General features: G+C 49.9%; 1 pseudogene across 1 annotated transcript in view; it reads left to right on the top strand.

Annotated features, from left to right (window-relative positions):
- The window catches only part of LOC146839235 (uncharacterized), a 310,687-nt pseudogene that overhangs the window by 178,197 nt on the left and 112,782 nt on the right, over positions 1–19,708 (top strand). The window contains exon 5 of the transcript XR_014960814.1: positions 19,286–19,396. The product of XR_014960814.1 is annotated as an uncharacterized LOC146839235 (transcript). The remainder of the gene's footprint in view (positions 1–19,285; positions 19,397–19,708) is intronic.

Genomic DNA, 19,708 nt, shown 5'->3' with positions numbered 1-19,708 from the left:
CAGACTTTTCAAATCACTAGAGGCACCAGACAGGGGTGCCCGTTATCTCCACTGCTTTTTGCCATCGCGGTGGAGCCGCTGGCAGCGAAGCTGCGTTAGCACCATAAAGACAAGGCCCTGCGTTGTAATATGCGACAAATTTTGAAATCTCTGTATGCCGATGATATCACCTTATATATACGAGACCCGCAGCAGAATATGAATCCGATACTGCGTGAATTTATCGTATTTGGGGCCCTGTCGGGAATCCAGATTAACTGGGGTAAGTCATGCTTCTTCCCATTGACGGCGGCAGTGACACGCTACCCGCTGGATTACCCATTGGAGTGGTGTGACGACGAACTGAAATACCTGGGCATAAGGATTACAAGAGATAAGGAGGAACTCCTACACTTAAACTATGGCACCGCTATGACCCACCTCTCCGAAAATATTAATCGCTGGATAAAACTTCCCCTATCTATGGCAGGAAGGGCTTCATTAATCAAAATGGTAGTGCTCCCCCAACTGCTTTATCTGTTTTTAAACATTCCCTACCATCCGGGGGCTTTCTTTTTCAAGATCGGAGTTGGTGAGACTCGTATGGGGAGGGAAGCAGCCTAGACTACAATGGCAGGTACTCATTAGACCATATGCGCAGGGTGGGTTTGGATTGCCAGATCTTGAGCTCTACTATCTTAGCGCACAGGCGCATCACGCGTGGTTCTGGTTAAAACAACCAAGGTATACGCCGCAAGTTGCAGCTGAGCACTGGCTCGCGCATCCCACCCCGTTGGAGGGAGTGATATTTGACCCAACTACAACCAGAGAACGGGAGCGGCCCACACTTACATGCACGGCGGGGGCTTGGCAACATATTGGCCATATGTTGAACGCCGCCATACTTAACTCCCCATTGATGCCCCTCCGTTATCATCCAAGTGTGCCCGTGCTGCAGGAAACAGTGTTTCATCGTTTCCGGGAGCGCACTCGTATCGACACTTGGGGAGACCTCTTTTGTGATGGGCGCTTTCGCACTGCTGAGCACATCTTTCGGGACATGCAACAAACCTCGTTGGATGTTTTCCTCTATATCCGACTTCCATCAGGCATTCGGGCGATAATCCCAGACTTCCCGGCAGAACCACAGACGCTGGCCCCGCTGCAATTAATACTGAAAAATACAACGAATAAACGGCTTGTCTCCACCATATATAGGACAGTGCATGAGCAGAGGACATTGCCGGCCACGCTCTCTCGCTCATGATGGAGCGCAGAGCTAGGTTTTGCACTAACAGACGAGCAATGCGAGTACTGTTGCCTGGAAACTGAGAGAGTTTCGGCTAGTAGCAGGCTTCGTATACTTCACTATAAATATCTTCATAGATTGTACTACACTCCGGTCAAGATGCACAAATATCATATGCAGGACTCGGATTGTTGCAGGAGATGTCAGACCCCAGGAGCGGACTTTCTTCATCTGGCCTGGGACTGTCCGAGCATACGCGAATATTGGGAACAGATCTTTGCCGCCCTGGCCATTATGACAAATGCGCGCATTGAGCCCACGCCGCTGTTGGCACTGCTAGGATATGTCAAACCAATACAGGCAACACATCGTAAATACGTCGCCCTTACCTTACTTTTAGCTAAGAGGCGGGTGGCGTGCCGCTGGGGCAGAGGGCGTGCGCCTAAATTTAAGGAATGGGTGGATGACTTGGTGGATTGCCAAGACAAACTAGCCACATATGCTGAATTGTTGCCAAGCGCCTCCAGACCTAGGGATATATGGGCCCCCCTGACATGCTACTTACTCTCGCGCCCGCGTGGGATGGAACCCCCTGGTGAGAGGGAGATGGGCAGTTAGCTTCACGACAGAGATGGGAGCGCTGTAATGGTCCCTTTTAAGCATCCTTTCCTTCATACATTGATAGGCGACCCCCAGACGTGAAGATGGGGTCTATGGTGCAGGCCTCTTGCTGGTGATTCTGGATGACGGGGTGGGCCATGGGCTGAGGTGCTGAGGGGCGAGGGGGGGTCGGGGGGGGCCTCAGATTGGAGGGGTCTCTGTGGTGTGCCTGAGGATGCGCTGCCAGAGGGGTAGCCTAATAGTCTCTCATGTATCGAAATTGCAATGTAATGTTCTAGTATATACTGCAATTTGGTCTTAGACCCTCCATGTTTGAAACACGTGTATATAGCTGATGCGCCAATTATTGCTTGTATTGATGCTTGTGCTGTATGTTGGTGTATTGAAAATCAATAAACAGAATTAAAAAAAAAAAAAAAAAGAAATGGGGGTCCCTAGTTGGCAATGTTTTGCAACTGGTCCAAGTAGAGACCCTTCCTTCTAGTCAGGATAAGGGAGTTACACTCCTAAAATAACCCCTGCTCACCCCCTTGGTAGCTTGGCACGAGCAGTCAGGCTTATCCCGGAGGCAATGTGTAAAGCATTTGCACATAACCAACACTAATAAAGTATAAGCATTACAAAAGGACACCACATCCGTTTAGAAAAATATCCAATATTTTCATATACTCAAGACAAGACCCAAAACGATAAAAATCCACAATACAGTACTGAAAAATCTTCAGTTATCAAAGTAACCTTGAAAAACAGTTCCTTGAAGTCAATAGCTCCCTCTGGGGCTATCACGGTGTCGTGAACAAACAAATCCAAACAGTTCTGGCTGCCCGCAGAGTTACGGGCCAGCTATGGTGTCAGGAAGACCAGCAAAACAGTACCTTTAGAAATGCAGGGCATCGGCGACCTCTTCGTTGAGCTTCCAAAAGCACGGTGTCCGCAGGTATCGGTTCCAGACGTCGGTGTAGGAGTCGTCTGGCCCTTGAAGTCACACTGCAGATTGAAATCCTCGCAGTTGAAGTCAGAAGAGCTGGTGTGGGCAGGCGTCAGGTGCTGCAGTGCAAAGTGCAGCAATGCGGCATGCGATGCCCTCAGGTCGCGATACGAGCAGCGGCTCGTGGTGGCGTTAAATGGCATTGCCAGTGAGACCAGGGTCAGGGTGGGAAGTGATGCGGTGCTCGTCGCGGTGCTGGCAAGTCACGATGCAAGCAGCGGCATTGATGAATACAAGCCCCAGCTAGGCCCGCAAGAGACAAGGGTTCGCTCTTCTGTAACGAAATCTATAAGGAAGTTGGCACGGAAACTGCAAAGTACAAAAACAACGTTTATTAACCCTTAAGGGTGGTCCTACAATCCACACAACACTCTTCAGTATTGCAAGGAGTAGCACAAAGAACTTACATACACAGTCCCCTTATATACACAACAGAGGGGCTCATGAGTGGGTGGATAGCACATAAAGTCGAAGAACATTACCATTTAGGGTCATTCTCGATTCTAAATCAATACATGGGCGGAGCTAACACACTCCTTGAGCCCGCGAAAACACATGGTCAAGCAGAACTAATTATAACAGACGTGGTCAAGTCTGGGCATGCGCCAGATGGACAAGAGGACTATTTATAAACTGTTGCTAGGCAGATTACAAGAGCAACTAACACAGAGGTCGGACTCTCCTTGTGGTGGACACGTGGCAGCATGTCAATACAAAATGGAGTCCGGACTTCGGCCAACATAATGAAGAAAACACGATAAAAGGGAAGCATTAATGTTTTCAGTGAATGCTTAATCACGATCTGCTTTAATTTACAACAGACGACCCTTTCAGCATTTACTGAAGACATCCGGTTTCCAAGAATAATCATCATATATGTCAATTACCATCATTCCTTTAACCTCTTTAGCTAGACCCTTCTGGCGGGCAACTTCGGCAATAGCTTTTTTATCTGGAATGCAGAATGAAATGCATACAGAACAGCATAATGGTCCACATTGGATACACATACAGAGAAAGAACAGAATTGCTATGATAATACAAAGACCAGTTAGGACCTTCCAACCCCAGGCAGTAACCAACGCCCAAAACCAACCAGAAAAGGACCATGTACCGTTTTCCGTGTGGATTTCGGCGGCTATTTTATGCAACTTATTAATAGCGTTATAAACAGATGGCGTATGATCAGGGATAAACACGCAGCAGCTACTTCCTATAATTTTACAAGCTCCTCCTCGATCAGCTAACATCACATCTAATACCATACGATTCTGCAATGCAACAATTCTGGTGATTTGGAGTTCTTCCGTAAGATTCCCAAGAGCAGCAGCGGTCTGATTAGTCACAGCTTCTACCACTCTCGTTAATCTTCGGATTTTCCTACTATTCAAAGCAGCTCCAACAAAGAAGAACAGTCCCAAGTTGAAATCAATATACTGTTGCAAGCTAGTGTCCGTCTGATCCACCTCATTAATTGATAAAGTACGTTTATATCTATTTACAGTCACGTTGTTCAGCAATTTCAAGTCCTTATGATATGATGCAGGTGCTAGGAATACAGGGGGTAATAGGAATGATACATAGCACACCCCGGACCACCCAGCTGGCAGACGGTAATAACCTTTATTCCCGCACACAAAGTAGGTATTATGGGATGCTAGGAAGGTGCTGTTATTTAGTCCATCGATGTTTAGAACAGTTAAACAATCGCTGACGCCAACAGGGATAAAACCCACACTCTGGACACACAGGTCCGCTTGGGCTTGTGCCACTTGGATTACGAACTTATCCTTCCCCACAGTGTCTCTAGTGTTTGTGAAGATGTAGGGAATGGATTCGTTGTCCGGTCGGTACTCTTCCCATTCCCAAATTGTCCCATTTGCTTGTGGATATCCATTTCTGTCCTGATGACATTCTTTATTAAGTCTGAACAGCAATCGTCCCACTGTCGGTTTCCGAGTCGCAAACAGCAAAGTGTACCATGCTCTACAAGAGCCATTGTGAGAGAAAGGAAGTGGTATGAATGGCGTACCTCCTTTCTTCTGATGAGCTGGCATCATCCCACATATCCAACAGTTCGTAGCATTCGTAGCAACGTGGGTATGATGCAGCATCTGGATGAAAGTGTTATTCAAATAGGACTGCCGATGCTTCAATTCTTGATACGGCAATGTATAAAAGTAGTGCTCCGCAGGCACCGGAGTCGTCAACACAAGTGTTTTCCGAGCAGGTGTGACCTCCTCCACAAACCATGTTGTTATGCCAACAACAGCTATTGTTAGCATGAACCCCAACGCACAAAGGATTTTCTTCTTCTCCATGTCAAAGGAAACAATACCCTGATATCTTCCTGAAACTAAAAGGTCTGTCAGAACTCTTCCCCTTGGGCAGCGGTTGATTTCTTCACCAACGGGCCAAGACGGGTGTCACTACACTAATGCAGGGCTGATCCCCCCCCCTTGCCTCAGCGGCTCTCCGTTTCACTAACCCAAGGGCCGTTCTGACAGTATGTCCCGGTACTGAAGATCTCACTTCCTTGGTCGCAGATGATATCGCCTTCCTCCAGGAGTCGTGTGGTCCGAAAAGAGCTCCTCAGTGTCGTTTGGCTTCGCAGCACGGCCTGTCTCTGCTGCTAGAACTTCTCGTTGATCGGTCAGCACGGCAGACTCCACCAACCCGGGCGGCACCTTCCGACAGTGCAGGGAATGGATCCAGTTTTTCCTGTTCGAGACTCGCACTGCCGTCCTCGTCGCAAGAAGAACTTGCTCAGGTCCGGTCCACCTGGGCTCCAGACTGTTCGACCTGTCGAAGACCTTTACCATCACATGATCTCCAGGCCGGAGACCATGTCCTTCGCCAGTAGACCGGTCAGGGAGCGCCTCTCGGACCTGTTGATGAATAGAAACCAAGTTATCCGTTAACTGTGCCAGATAATCACTCATCATCACACAAGGTACATCATACACAGCCTTAGGTCTCGGTGGACCCCAAATATTCATTGGGCGCCCAAATACAATCTCATAGGGCGTAAGGCCGGTTCGGGAGTGTGGCACCGACCTAATGGACAATAACGCCAGTGGCAAAGCGTCTGGCCAAGTCAAAGATGTCGAAGCTTGGATTTTGGCGATCTTAAGCTTCAGCGTACCATTGTACTTCTCGACTAGTCCTGCAGACTGGGGGTGGAACACGGCGTGGAACTTCTGGGTGATGCCTAGGCCCTTCAGGACATACTTTATAACATCCGCTACAAAGTGAGGGCCATTATCACTCCATAGAAGTCTACAGACGCCGTATCGCGGGAAAAACTCTTTCAACAATAGCTTCGCTGTAGTCATCGCAGTATTGTCTTTCGCAGGGTACGCCTCAACCCACTTACTAAAGGCGCAAACCACTACTAGAACATACTTCAAATTATTACAGCGCTCAAGCTGGATGTAATCCATCTGCAGAACCTCAAAGGGTGCAGTGGGCGTCGCAAATCCTCCTGCTGGAGTTCGCGTGCCTTTCCCTGGATTATACTTCAGGCAGATCATACAGGTCTGCACCACCCTCTTTGCTGTGCTAGCAATCTCTGGATGCTCCCAGACTTGGGTAAGCAATTTCACAATTGCGGAAGCTCCAACATGTGCTAGCCCATGTGCCATTTGAACCATAGGTTGTACGAAAGCCGTGGGTAACTTCCATCTATCCATCTGCTTATTTCTCCAACAACCCTCATCATCCAACTCTCCCTCGCTAGCCCATTGCTCCCGCTCCTTATCAGAAGCGGTTCTTTGTATCTCTCGCACTTCTTCCTTTGCATCACGCCATCTCTCCACCTGTGATTTCACTACATACATGGCAGTAGCACCGGGCTGCATCGCAGTCTCCCGTGCCACTCGGTCTGCTAACGCATTCCCTTCTCCAACTTTATCAACTACTTTCCTATGGGCGCTACACTTAACAATAGCAATTTTCTTCGGGTACGTCAATGCAGTTAAAAGATTGTGAACTAACTCTCCATGCATTATCTGCACCCCATGTGACGTTAGAAACCCTCTCTCCTTCCAGAGTAGGCCGAAGTCGTGCGCTACTCCGAAGGCATAGCGGCTATCTGTGTAAACATTCACACACAATCCTGTACTGAGCTCACACGCTCGTGTTAACGCTATCAGTTCCGCTGCTTGAGCTGACTTCTGTGGTATGCGTGCTGTCTCCACTATCGTTTGTAACGTGGTAATTGCATATGCTGCTGAAGTCGTACCATCTGGCAGCTTCAGGCAGGATCCGTCTACCCACAGTTCTCCATCTACCTCTGAAAAGGGCGTATCCTGGAGATCAATACGACCCTTTGTCTGTTCCTCAGTCACAAGAATACAATCATGCGCCTTCTGCGCCTCAGGCTGGGTCTCGGGGTATGGCAACAATGTGGCCGGGTTTAATGTCACGCACCTTTTCAACGTAATATGAGGAGCCAAAAGCGTCAACTCATATCCCGTTAAACGGGCACTGGTCAAATGCTGCGTCTTTGTTTGATTAAGCAGGGCATCAACAGCATGGGGAACTAACACCAACAGTTTATGGGACAACACAATTCCTTCACTCTGCCGTATTGACACAGCTGTCGCCGCAACCGAGCGAAAACACCCTGGCAATGCGCGGGCGACAGGATCAAGTACAGCCGAAAAGTATGCACAAGGGCGTTGCTTATCACCATGCATTTGCACTAAAACTGACAATGCACATCCATCTTTCTCATGCACGTACAATGAAAAGGGTTTTGCATAATCAGGGGTTCCTAACACTGGTGCTGAACAAAGGGCCTGTCGTAGTTGCTGAAAAGCAGCATCACACTCATCTGACCAAGGGATTGGGATAGGCGTGTCCTTTGTCAAGAGCGCTAACAATGGCTTAGCTATGTGTGAAAACCCCAATATCCACTGTCTACAAAAAGAAACAAGACCCAAAAATGCACGCACATCCTTCTGCGTGGATGGTCTCGGTGTGTCCAAGATTAATTGGATACGATCTGGTGTGAGTGCACGCCCCTCCTTAGACAAAAGGTGACCTAGATAAGTCACCTTTGGTCTACAGAATTGCAATTTCTTCCTAGATACCTTGTGATTGTGGGAGGCTAAGAAGGAAAGTAAGGATAGTGTGCTTTTCTCGCATAACTCCAGGGTGTCAGCCGCCAGCAAGATGTCATCGACATATTGAATGAGGGCGACCCCCTCGAGTAAAACGAAGGAATCCAACTGTCGCTTCAAAGCCTGACTGTAAATACTAGGGCTTTCTGTGTAGCCCTGGGGAATTCTACAAAAACGATAAGATCTATTGTTTAATGTGAACCCAAAAAGAAATCGGCTATCAGGGTGAATGGGAATAGAAAAGAAGGCATTTTTCAAATCAATCACCGAGAACACGGTCGCCGTAGGCGGGACCAGGGTGAGCAACGTCGTGATATCGGAAACCACCGGGTACTGAGGTATCACGATCTTGTTCACTTCCCTCAAATCAATTATGAACCGATAGACCTTTGCATCCGTGTCCTTTTTTAGAATAGGGAGAATCGGACTGTTACAGATATTATAAGGAACTTCTTCCACTACTCCTACTGCGATCAAATCTTGCACAATCTGTATGAGAGCTTCCTCGCCCTCCTGCGAAATACGATACTGCGGGAGGCGTGGTAGCACCGCCCCCTCCTGGACACTAATGTGGACCGGAGGAATCACCATTTGTCCCACATCCGTGTCCGAAGTCGCCCATAAAGCGCGGGGGAGAGTAGCCAACAAAGCCTCCTCTGAGATCGTACACATCCGCTCAGATCGGGGGTAGTTGTCATTTAGAATTACTCTCACACCCTCGGGGGAACAGCGAATCGTAGCCCTAAAGTGTTTTAACATGTCAAGGCCCATAATGTTATCCGGTGTATACGGGGCAAGCAGAAACGAACAGGGCGCAGAAAAACAATCAACCTTAAATGCAAGGGGCTGTGAAAGAGGGCTTCGGGAGAGTGTACCGTCAAACCCTACTGATGTAACCATTGAGCCGGATGGGGGAGCCCCTGGAGCCAAGTACCTAGACAATGCACTACGTGTCGCTCCTGTATCCACTAGGAACTGATCAGTAGAACCTAAAACCTCAGCCGATACATAAGGACCCGTCTGATCGACCGGCACCTCAACTGCTTCAGACCCCCATCCAACGCATTCCTATGCATGCTGAGAATCATGATATCCCGAGTGATCGACATCTGATACATGATACTGGTGCTGACGATCGAAAACGTTTGAGCTATCCCGGTGCTGCCCCGCAGTGTCGAAGCGGACATTATCATTAGAATTCCCTCTAAAGTTCGAGAAGCCCCCTCTACCTCTCTGGTTACCCGGAGTGTGCCCCTGTCGTGAAGCATGCAACGCTGGGCACTCCCTGGCCCAATGGCCCAACTGCTTACAGTACGCACATTGGTTTTTATTCAAATCAGATCGGCCCGAAGGGGGACCATAAGATCCGCCCCTTCCCCTATTATTAGTATTACCCCGGCGGGGCGGGCCATATACTTGCGCTAACATTACTTTTGTTTTGAGATCTTTCGATTTCTTCTCCTCCTGGCCCTTCGCCTCTTGCTCCTGACGCTCATAATACTGGGCGATGGTTAGAAGGGCCGTCGGTGTCGCGGAGGACCAAGAACTCTCACTCGCTTTTAACCGGGCCGCAACTGCCGGCAGCAGATTAGCCACATATTTGTCCGCGAAAAGGTGGCGGCCTGTGTCGTCGGTAAGCGACTGACCACTAAAATCATGGAACGTTTCTTCAAAGCGCGTGAAGAAATCCGCCACTGACTCATCAACTTTCTGCTTACATGCCGCTAACATATTCCAGTCAATCTTTTTGGGGGGGATTATTGTTTTTAATTTAGCGACAATAGCAGCAGGAAGATCTAGAATATTCCGGGGTGGTTTCTGTGCGGGCTTCCGCTCCCTATCCTCATCCTCAAGGTCAGACCACCGGGCCTTAAAAGCAACTATATCATCCACCTTTCGGACAGATCGCCACGTGTCCGGTGGTAGGATAAGGCCAAAGAACAGATCTATATCCGCTAAGGTCATAATGCAAGAATTCAAGGCCCCCTCAACTTCTTCATAGAAGGCCGCTGGATTCTTGCGGGGGTCAGGCAATGCATTCTTTAATGCCATAACATCGGCCCTATGCCAAGGGGTATAAACCCAGTTATACACGAAATATCCCTTAGCATCGGCGGAGTTAATATCGGAACTAGTCCCCGCTCCTTTAGGAGGAACGTACAAAGGCGCTGCTTCTCGCATTGGTTTAACATGCACTACAACATCCTTATCTGACTGGGAGGTGGATGAGTGGCCCCCTGCTGCAACCGAATCCTGCTGCTCCTCCTCAGCTTGTTGACGTGCTTTCTCTCTAAGCGCCAGCACCTCGTCCCGTAAGGCGAACAGTCGTCGAGCCGCCTCTGGAGCCTTAGGGGGAGAAAAAACACCATCATGTAATGCTCTAACCTCCGATGTCACCTCGTCAGGCTCAAAAACACCGGAATATTTGCGGAAAGCAGCAATTACGTCGTCAGCAAAATGAGACAAAAAATACACCCTCTCTCTATCTTGCCATGACCCCCAAGTTTGAAATAAGTCCTCTATGGACATCCTGCCCTTAAGTGCACGAAAGGAAAGTTTCCGAAGGTCAGCCATGTTCTCGGCCGATAACATAGACCGGGTGTCTACCTTACCCGGAGCCGGGCCAGAATCTTGCGGCCGTGGTGCAGATGCGCCAACATAAGGGGGCGGAGAGCGATCTAGTAAATAAAAATCATCATCAGGATTATTAAGGACAGGATAAAGTGGCTGGCGAACGACATATTGACCCGAAACTTGGAGCCTACGCTCTTTCTCTTGTCTCTCCGTCTGCTCTTTGTCCTCCCGACTCTTCGCTTCTTGTGCTCGCACATGATCATTCTTTCGTTGCTCTTTATCAAACAGCGCTTTCTCACGTTTCTCTCGCTCACGCACTTCCTTCACCCATAACCGCACACACTCAAACATATCCTGTCGAGCACGCCGCTTACACATACACTGTTCCACATACTCAATCTTACGCATATCAAACGATCCATACAAAGGCCATCGCAACTCAGGATCCTTCTTAGTATATTTCCTCCACAATGTGCTGTACATTATGGAAGAAAGACCATGCTTCACATACATATCCCTATTAGGAGTCCCCTCTGGGGGAGCTGGAGCAGATTCCTCGAGGTTCAACCGGTTCCCAAAGCAGCAACACCACTTACGGAGTGCGCTAAAAGCAGGCATGCTAAGAATAATGCAAAATATGCAGTATTATCAAAAAAATGGCACTTAATCGTTGCGCCGTTCCAAGTTTACACAGCTCCGGAGAAATTTCTCCACATTACCTGCCTATATGTGTTGCAACGCATATATTTCACAAAGACAAATTCAAAATATGACTAGTCACCATCAATCAAACTCAAATAGCCAACCCAGGCTTCAAAACTCGGAGCAAGTACCGTACAACGGTTCTTACCAATCAAGAGTCCAGGTTCCAACTGCCAAGCTCCACAATCGCCCAAACGGCTCTCACGGCAGGACCGACAGAAGAGGTCTCAGTCGATGACCGGCGCCACCCAGACGGTCAGCTCGGAAGGGAAGGAAGAAAAACCTCGGGATGCCAGGGCTAAGACGCCACTGGCAGTGATCACGTCCCCGGCCAAACTCCTCACCTTCGTCGCGACCAGTCCTTCGAGCATCCGAGTCGCCGATGAGCCCCACGTGACGGGCGCCAATTGATGAATACAAGCCCCAGCTAGGCCCGCAAGAGACAAGGGTTCGCTCTTCTGTAACGAAATCTATAAGGAAGTTGGCACGGAAACTGCAAAGTACAAAAACAACGTTTATTAACCCTTAAGGGTGGTCCTACAATCCACACAACACTCTTCAGTATTGCAAGGAGTAGCACAAAGAACTTACATACACAGTCCCCTTATATACACAACAGAGGGGCTCATGAGTGGGTGGATAGCACATAAAGTCGAAGAACATTACCATTTAGGGTCATTCTCGATTCTAAATCAATACATGGGCGGAGCTAACACACTCCTTGAGCCCGCGAAAACACATGGTCAAGCAGAACTAATTATAACAGACGTGGTCAAGTCTGGGCATGCGCCAGATGGACAAGAGGACTATTTATAAACTGTTGCTAGGCAGATTACAAGAGCAACTAACACAGAGGTCGGACTCTCCTTGTGGTGGACACGTGGCAGCATGTCAATACAAAATGGAGTCCGGACTTCGGCCAACATAATGAAGAAAACACGATAAAAGGGAAGCATTAATGTTTTCAGTGAATGCTTAATCACGATCTGCTTTAATTTACAACAGCATTGTCGTTGCTGAAGCGCTGTAGTCGGCTGACGAACTGGAGCCGATAGCGCTGGCATCAGTAGGCCAAGGCTGCGGTGCGGGATGAGGGCGGTGCATCATGTAACTTTATGAGCCGTGCCCTCAAACTACGGTGCAAGCAGCGGTGTCAATTTTGGCGTGGAGCGTTGTCGTTGGGGATACAAAGGTGGCGTCGTGAAGTAAGGCGATACGGAGTGCGGTGCCCACAGATCGCTGTGCGAGCAGCGGCTCGGTGGCGGCGTCAACAGGCGTTGTCGGTGAGACCAGGGTTGCGGTGCAGCGTTGTGGCGGTGCCCTCTGCAGTGCCTTCAGGACTTGGACTCGGCAGCGGAGTGGTAGACGGCGTCGGATTGCTTTTTCTTCTGTTGCAGCACAAAACACACAGTCCCCAGTGCTGAGGGCAGAAAAACTTGAAGTCTTTGCTGTTCCTGAGACTTCTTGAACAGGGGGGCAGGCTCTACCTCAAGCCCTTGGAGAAACTCACAAAAGTAGATTTCAGAAAGTTCAGACCAGTCCTTTCACTGCCCAAGACAGAAGCAGCCACTGCAGGCATTTAAAGTAGGTTCTACCCTTTTAACTAAATTAGCCTCCTGAACGGAAGGGTTTCTAACCACCTAAAGTCTGGCTTCCCATGCAACACTTGCATGAATTTATAATGCATGGACCCAATTCACAAAGAAAGTGGTAAATGTGCAGACACAGATCCATGCCTGTTGCTAACACAGATTTGGAACTTTCCTGAATTTACTATCACTTCCAGGAACAAGCATTCCAACAGGATCCTCTTCCTGCTCCACAGTAAAGAACTCCACACTCCGGACAGAACCCCGGTACAAGCACATTCTCTCCACAGGATAAATGTGATCCCTGGAGAAACCTCCTCCCCTGCACCTCAGCTAATCTGGCTTGGATCCATTCCCCTTTCACCCTGGGCGGTACTCATAGCAGCTATTGGCTGGAGTACATCTTGAGTCCATTCCAGGGTGGCTTTGCCCTGCACGCAGCCTCAACGGATGGCTCGGACCCACACTCTGATGGCTCCACCTGTCACATGGCCTCAACTGATGGCACTGCCCCACGTGCTAAGGGCCCTGCCCTGCACATGGCCTTGACTGATGGCTCTGCCCCACGTGCTAAGGGCCCTGCCCTGCACATGGCCTTGACTGATGGCTCTGCCCCACGTGCTAAGGGCTCTGCCCCGCACATAGCCTTGACTGATGGCCCCACCACTCACGCTGATGGCTCCACCCCACACATAGCCTCGACTGATGGCACCACACCACGCGCTGATGGCTCCACCCCGCGCATGGCCTCAACTGATAGCACTGCCCCACGTGCTAAGGGCCCTGCCCTGCACATGGCCTTGACCGATGGCTCTGCCCCACATGCTAAGGGCTCCGCCCCGTGCACAGCCTTGACTGATGGCTCTGCCCCACACACTGATAACTCCACTCCTCATGTGGCCTCGACTTATGACCCCATCCACGACCTTGAGTAAAGGCTCTGCCCCACATGCCCCACGTACCCTGGCCCCACTCTCATGCTGATGGCTCCACCCCACACATTGCCTCGACTGATGGCACCACACCACATGCTGACGGGTCTCCCCCACGCATGGCCTCAACTGATGGCTCGGTCCCACGTGCTGATGGCTCCACCCCTCACAAGGCCTCGACTGATGGCTCCACCCCACTTGCTGATGGCACCACCCCAAAAGCGTTACAACAAACAATTGTTGTTTTTGCATTTGTCACCCCGAGTGGGACGGGTATGCTCAGACGTGAGTCCCATGCTCTCCATGCCACTGGAATCAGGCTATCCTGGCTGACGAGGGCTGAAAGCCCGAAACCGGTCCTAGGATGCTTGTTTCCAGTCCAGGGAGGACCTGGCTTGGCAGTTCGGGCTGGACTGTTCCCATGGGGCACATGGTCCTGACTGATTTGCATATGGCTGGGTTCAAACTGGAATGGCATGGTGAGCAAAAAAACGATGGATTTAGGCCCAGATCTCTGTACTGGGGTGAATGTATGACATTGTTCTGCATTCTGTCCATCAATTGTTGTTTTTGCATTTGTCACCCCGAGTGGGACGGGTATGCTCAGACGTGAGTCCCGTGCTCTCCATGCCACTGAAATGAAGCAAGCCTGGCTGACGAGGGCTGAAAGCCCGAAACCGGTCCTAGGATGCTTGTTTCCAGTCCAGGGAGGACCTGGCTTGGCAGTTCGGGCTGGACTGTTCCCATGGGGCACAGGGTCAAGACTGATTTGCATATGGCTGGGTTCAAACTGGAATGGCACGGTGAGCAAAAAAACGATGGATTTAGGCCCAGATCTCTGTACTGGGGTGAATGTATGACATTGTTCTGCATTCTGTCCATCAATTGTTGTTTTTGCATTTGTCACTCCGAGTGGGAAGGGTATGCTCAGACGCGAGTCCCTTGCTCTCCATGCCACTGGAATCAGGCTATCCTGGCTGACGAGGGCTGAAAGCCCGAAATCGGTCCTAGGATGCTTGTTTCCAGTCCAGGGAGGACCTGGCTTGGCAGTTCGGGCTGGACTGTTCCCATGGCGCACAGGGTCAAGACTGATTTGCATATGGCTGGGTTCAAACTGGAATGGCATGGTGAGCAAAAAAACGATGGATTTAGGCCCAGATCTCTGTACTGGGGTGAATGTATGACATTGTTCTGCATTCTGTCCATCAATTGTTGTTTTTGCATTTGTCACTCCGAGTGGGAAGGGTATGCTCAGACGCGAGTCCCTTGCTCTCCATGCCACTGGAATCAGGCTATCCTGGCTGACGAGGGCTGAAAGCCCGAAACCGGTCCTAGGATGCTTGTTTCCAGTCCAGGGAGGACCTGGCTTGGCAGTTCGGGCTGGACTGTTCTCATGGGGCACAGGTTCAAGACTGATTTGCATATGGCTGGGTTCAAACTGGAATGGCATGGTGAGCAAAAAAACGATGGATTTAGGCCCAGATCTCTGTACTGGGGTGAATGTATGACATTGTTCTGCATTCTGTCCATCAATTGTTGTTTTTGCATTTGTCACTCCGAGTGGGAAGGGTATGCTCAGACGTGAGTCCCTTGCTCTCCATGCCACTGGAATCAGGCTATCCTGGCTGACGAGGGCTGAAAGCCCGAAACCGGTCCTAGGATGCTTGTTTCCAGTCCAGGGAGGACCTGGCTTGGCAGTTCGGGCTGGACTGTTCCCATGGGGCACAGGGTCAAGACTGATTTGCATATGGCTGGGTTCAAACTGGAATGGCATGGTGAGCAAAAAAACGATGGATTTAGGCCCAGATCTCTGTACTGGGGTGAATGTATGACATTGTTCTGCATTCTGTCCATCAATTGTTGTTTTTGCATTTGTCACTCCGAGTGGGAAGGGTATGCTCAGACGCGAGTCCCTTGCTCTCCATGCCACTGGAATCAGGCTATCCTGGCTGACGAGGGCTGAAAGCCCGAAACCGGTCCTAGGATGCTTGTTTCCAGTCCAGGGAGGACCTGGCTTGGCAGTTCGGTCTGGACTGTTCCCATGGGGCACAGGGTCAAGACTGATTTGCATATGGCTGGGTTCGAACTGGAATGGCATGGTGAGCAAAAAAACGATGGATTTAGGCCCAGATCTCTGTACTGGGGTGAATGTATGACATTGTTCTGCATTCTCTTGATCAATTGTTGTTTTTGCATTTGTCACCCCGAGTGGGAAGGGTATGCTCAGACGTGAGTCCCTTGCTCTCCATGCCACTGGAATCAGGCTATCCTGGCTGACGAGGGCTGAAAGCCCGAAACCGGTCCTAGGATGCTTGTTTCCAGTCCAGGGAGGACCTGGCTTGGCAGTTCGGGCTGGACTGTTCCCATGGGGCACAGGGTCAAGACTGATTTGCATATGGCTGGGTTCAAACTGGAATGGCATGGTGAGCAAAAAAACGATGGATTTAGGCCCAGATCTCTGTACTGGGGTGAATGTATGACATTGTTCTGCATTCTGTCCCTCAATTGTTGTTTTTGCATTTGTCACCCTGAGTGGGAAGGGTATGCTCAGACGTGAGTCCCTTGCTCTCCATGCCACTGGAATCAGGCTATCCTGGCTGACGAGGGCTGAAAGCCCGAAACCGGTCCTAGGATGCTTGTTTCCAGTCCAGGATGGACCTGGCTTGGCAGTTCGGGCTGGACTGTTCCCATGGGGCACAGGGTCAAGACTGATTTGCATATGGCTGGGTTCAAACTGGAATGGCATGGTGAGCAAAAAAACGATGGATTTAGGCCCATATCTCTGTACTGGGGTGAATGTATGACATTGTTCTGCATTCTGTCCATCAATTGTTGTTTTTGCAGATGGCACCACCCCATGCACAGCCTCAACTAATGTCTCCACCCCACATGTTGATGGCTCCACCCCCACACAGTCTTGACTGATGGCTCCGCCCACACATGAGCTCAAATGATGGCCCCGCACACGACTTCGACTGATGGCTCTGCCCCATGCGCTGATGTCTCCACCCCTCATGCAGCCTTGACTGATGGCCCTGCCTCACACACAACCTTGACTGATGGCCCCGCACATGACCTCGACTAATGGCTCCACTTCACACGCTGATATCTCATAACCTCACGTGGCCTTGACTGATGGTTCGCTCCACGAGCTGATGGCTTCACCCCTCATGCAACCTTGCCTGATGGCCCTGCCCTACACACAATATTGACTGTGAGGTGGAGCCATTAGCACACGCCCACACACGACCTCGACTAATGGCTCTGCCCCACATGCTGATGGCTCTGCCAAGCACATGGCCTCAACTGATGGCTCCCCCATGCGCTGATGGCTCCACCCCACGCATGGCCTTGATTGATGGCTTTGCCCTACACGCTGATTGCTTCACCCCTCACGTAGCCTGGACTGATGGCCCCACCCGCATATGACCTCGACTGACGGCCCCGCCCGCACACGACCTGGACTGATGCCTCCATCACATGTGCTGATGGTGCCTCCCGTCACGAGGCCTTGACGGATGGGCCTGACCTACACACAACCTTGACTGATGGCCCCACACATGACCTCAACTAATGGCTCCGCCCCACACGCAGATGGCCTAGCCCCACACGCTGATGGCTCTGCCCACATGTAGCCTTGATTGATGGCTCTGCCTCACACCCTGATTGTTTCTCCCTGCATACGCCCTCGACTGATGTTTCTGCCCCACATGCTGATGGCTTTGCCCTGTACACGGCCCAACTGATGGTTCTGCCCCACATGCTGATGGCTCTGCTCCACACGATGATGGCTCCTCCCCGCACACGACCTCGACTAATGGCTCCGCCTGCTTGGCTGGAGTAAATCTCCAACCCATTCTAGGGTGGAAAGGGAAAGGGGAGTAGTAGTGAATGCTGAAAAACAGGCAGGTTTGTGGGCTTTCACAAACATCCAAGGCTAGCCACACATTGGGAGGCCTGCTTCCCATCCTCGAGTGGGATTTATGGGAGCAAAGAACTCCTTACTCTTGACAGAGATGTCCACCCCCATAAAAGGGCTCATGCAAGCCAGGAATTCCATTTTTAAATTCTTGGCAGGGGTAGAACGGGTAACTTCAGTCATATAACGTAAGATTATGGTTGAATGTACCTCTGTAGGGTTTATTTGTTTTTAGGTCTTGCTGAGTCAGCGTGCATGCGCTGCTCGGAGAGACTTTAGTAGGTGAGTTTTCAAAGTGCTGCTGGCTGGCGACAAGCTTGCGTTCACACGAGCGTGCACGCGCGAACCGCCAGCCTTCAGCACCATCTGTCTTTCCACTTGCTTGCTCCCTGCCTCCGCCCCTCCCCCTGCTGCTGCGTGCGCATCCCTAGCGTGCTTTTTGCGCGTCATCGCGATCACTTTCACTTTCAGAGTGATCGCAATCGCAATGACTTTTGCTTATACGGCCGCGCGGCGTTACTTTTCATGCTGCGCGGCCAATGGTTGTTTTAGATGCTTGGCTTGTCGCGTTGCAACTGCAATGGTCCACGGATAACATACAACTTTAAAAGTAATAAACTTACTTGCTTCTTTGCTGCACAAAATGTGTGTGCTGAAATCGCTGTTGGTAATCAGCTAAGATGTAACCCTGCTTGCGCCCTGGCTTCATTCCCTCCTCGGCTCTTGTCAAATGCACAGTCATTAGTTCGGTGCATGATTAGATGTTTACACCCACTCATTCCTTTCCAATACGTAGACAAGAGGAAACAAATACGATCCCTCTCTCTTCTGACATCACTGCAGCCTACAGACCGCGCACTCTCTGCGGTACCTGCCTGCCAGGTGCTCTTGTGTGGGAGAGGCTAATGTAAGCACTGACAATGCCAGCTCGGTTTGATTTTTGTGTGGTCCACGCAGAGACACAACATAACTATTATTATGAGGCCCGGCCATTACCTGCCAGCATATGTGTTGGTGATAGTAATCCCAGGTGCATTTAGTTCGATACATCTCTAGTTTGACCTTAGGGTATCAACGGATTGCTCGTTTCTGTTTCCTTCAACAAAGTATACTGCTTGTGTTGTGATTAACAGTCTAAACATGGTGAAGATAATCACCACGATCATTCAATATAGCCCATGTTTGGGCCGAGCTTCTGTCCCCTGCAATAAAGGACAGACGCCAATCTAACGCTGCGAGGGAAAGTAATTCACGGCTCTCGCGAGGATACAGAATGGCATCTGCTGGTGCCTGAAAAGAGTTTCAATATTTATAAAATAGCACCACCTACTGCCCTTTCAAAGTAGATTGTCCATAAAATTATTCTTAGTCATACCAAAGAATGAAGCGTTCCAAATATGCTGTTCTTTCGTTGCTCGGTTTAGCTTTTATTCCATTTATCCCTTCCATTAGTTTTGCATTTGCTATATCAGAAGATTTACATTTCTGTTTCATTCTTACTTCACAAGAGGTTATTTTAGTTCACCTTTTTTAAATGGATGTATTCAAGGAATGGAGAGTTCTTCACTTGTTTGTGCTAATCTATCACTTTGATCTCTTGTTCCAGAACCTGCAGACGTTGTACCTCTTGTTTCTGTGAAGACTGAAAGAGAGGGGGAGGACTATTCTACTGACTGCCTTGACGTCACGAGAAGAGGCAACATGTCCACCACGACAAGTGAGCAAACAACGCTTGTGAGATTAGAATTAAAGAAAAGATCTGCGCAAGCGCCTCGCGCCGGTGTGTCTGAACACAGGCACGTTGGACCACCTGACACGTCACCCAAGGGGGTATCTGGGCTCAGATATGTAGGCGCAGTCACTTCTCCCATGGATGTATCTGGGCACAGACATATAGGCGTATGTTTAGAAGAATTGCCACAAACCACATTTTGCTGTAGTTAACGGCAATTTTCTTAACTCTGACTATTGCCCTGTTATCAACATATTTACAATACGCCACTACATGGCGATAGTATCAGCTAGCCGC

The sequence above is a fragment of the Triturus cristatus genome, chromosome 4_2 (genome assembly GCF_964204655.1).
Source record: "Triturus cristatus chromosome 4_2, aTriCri1.1, whole genome shotgun sequence".
Taxonomy (NCBI): Eukaryota; Metazoa; Chordata; class Amphibia; order Caudata; family Salamandridae; genus Triturus; species Triturus cristatus.
This window is presented reverse-complemented; position numbering and strand designations above follow the sequence as displayed.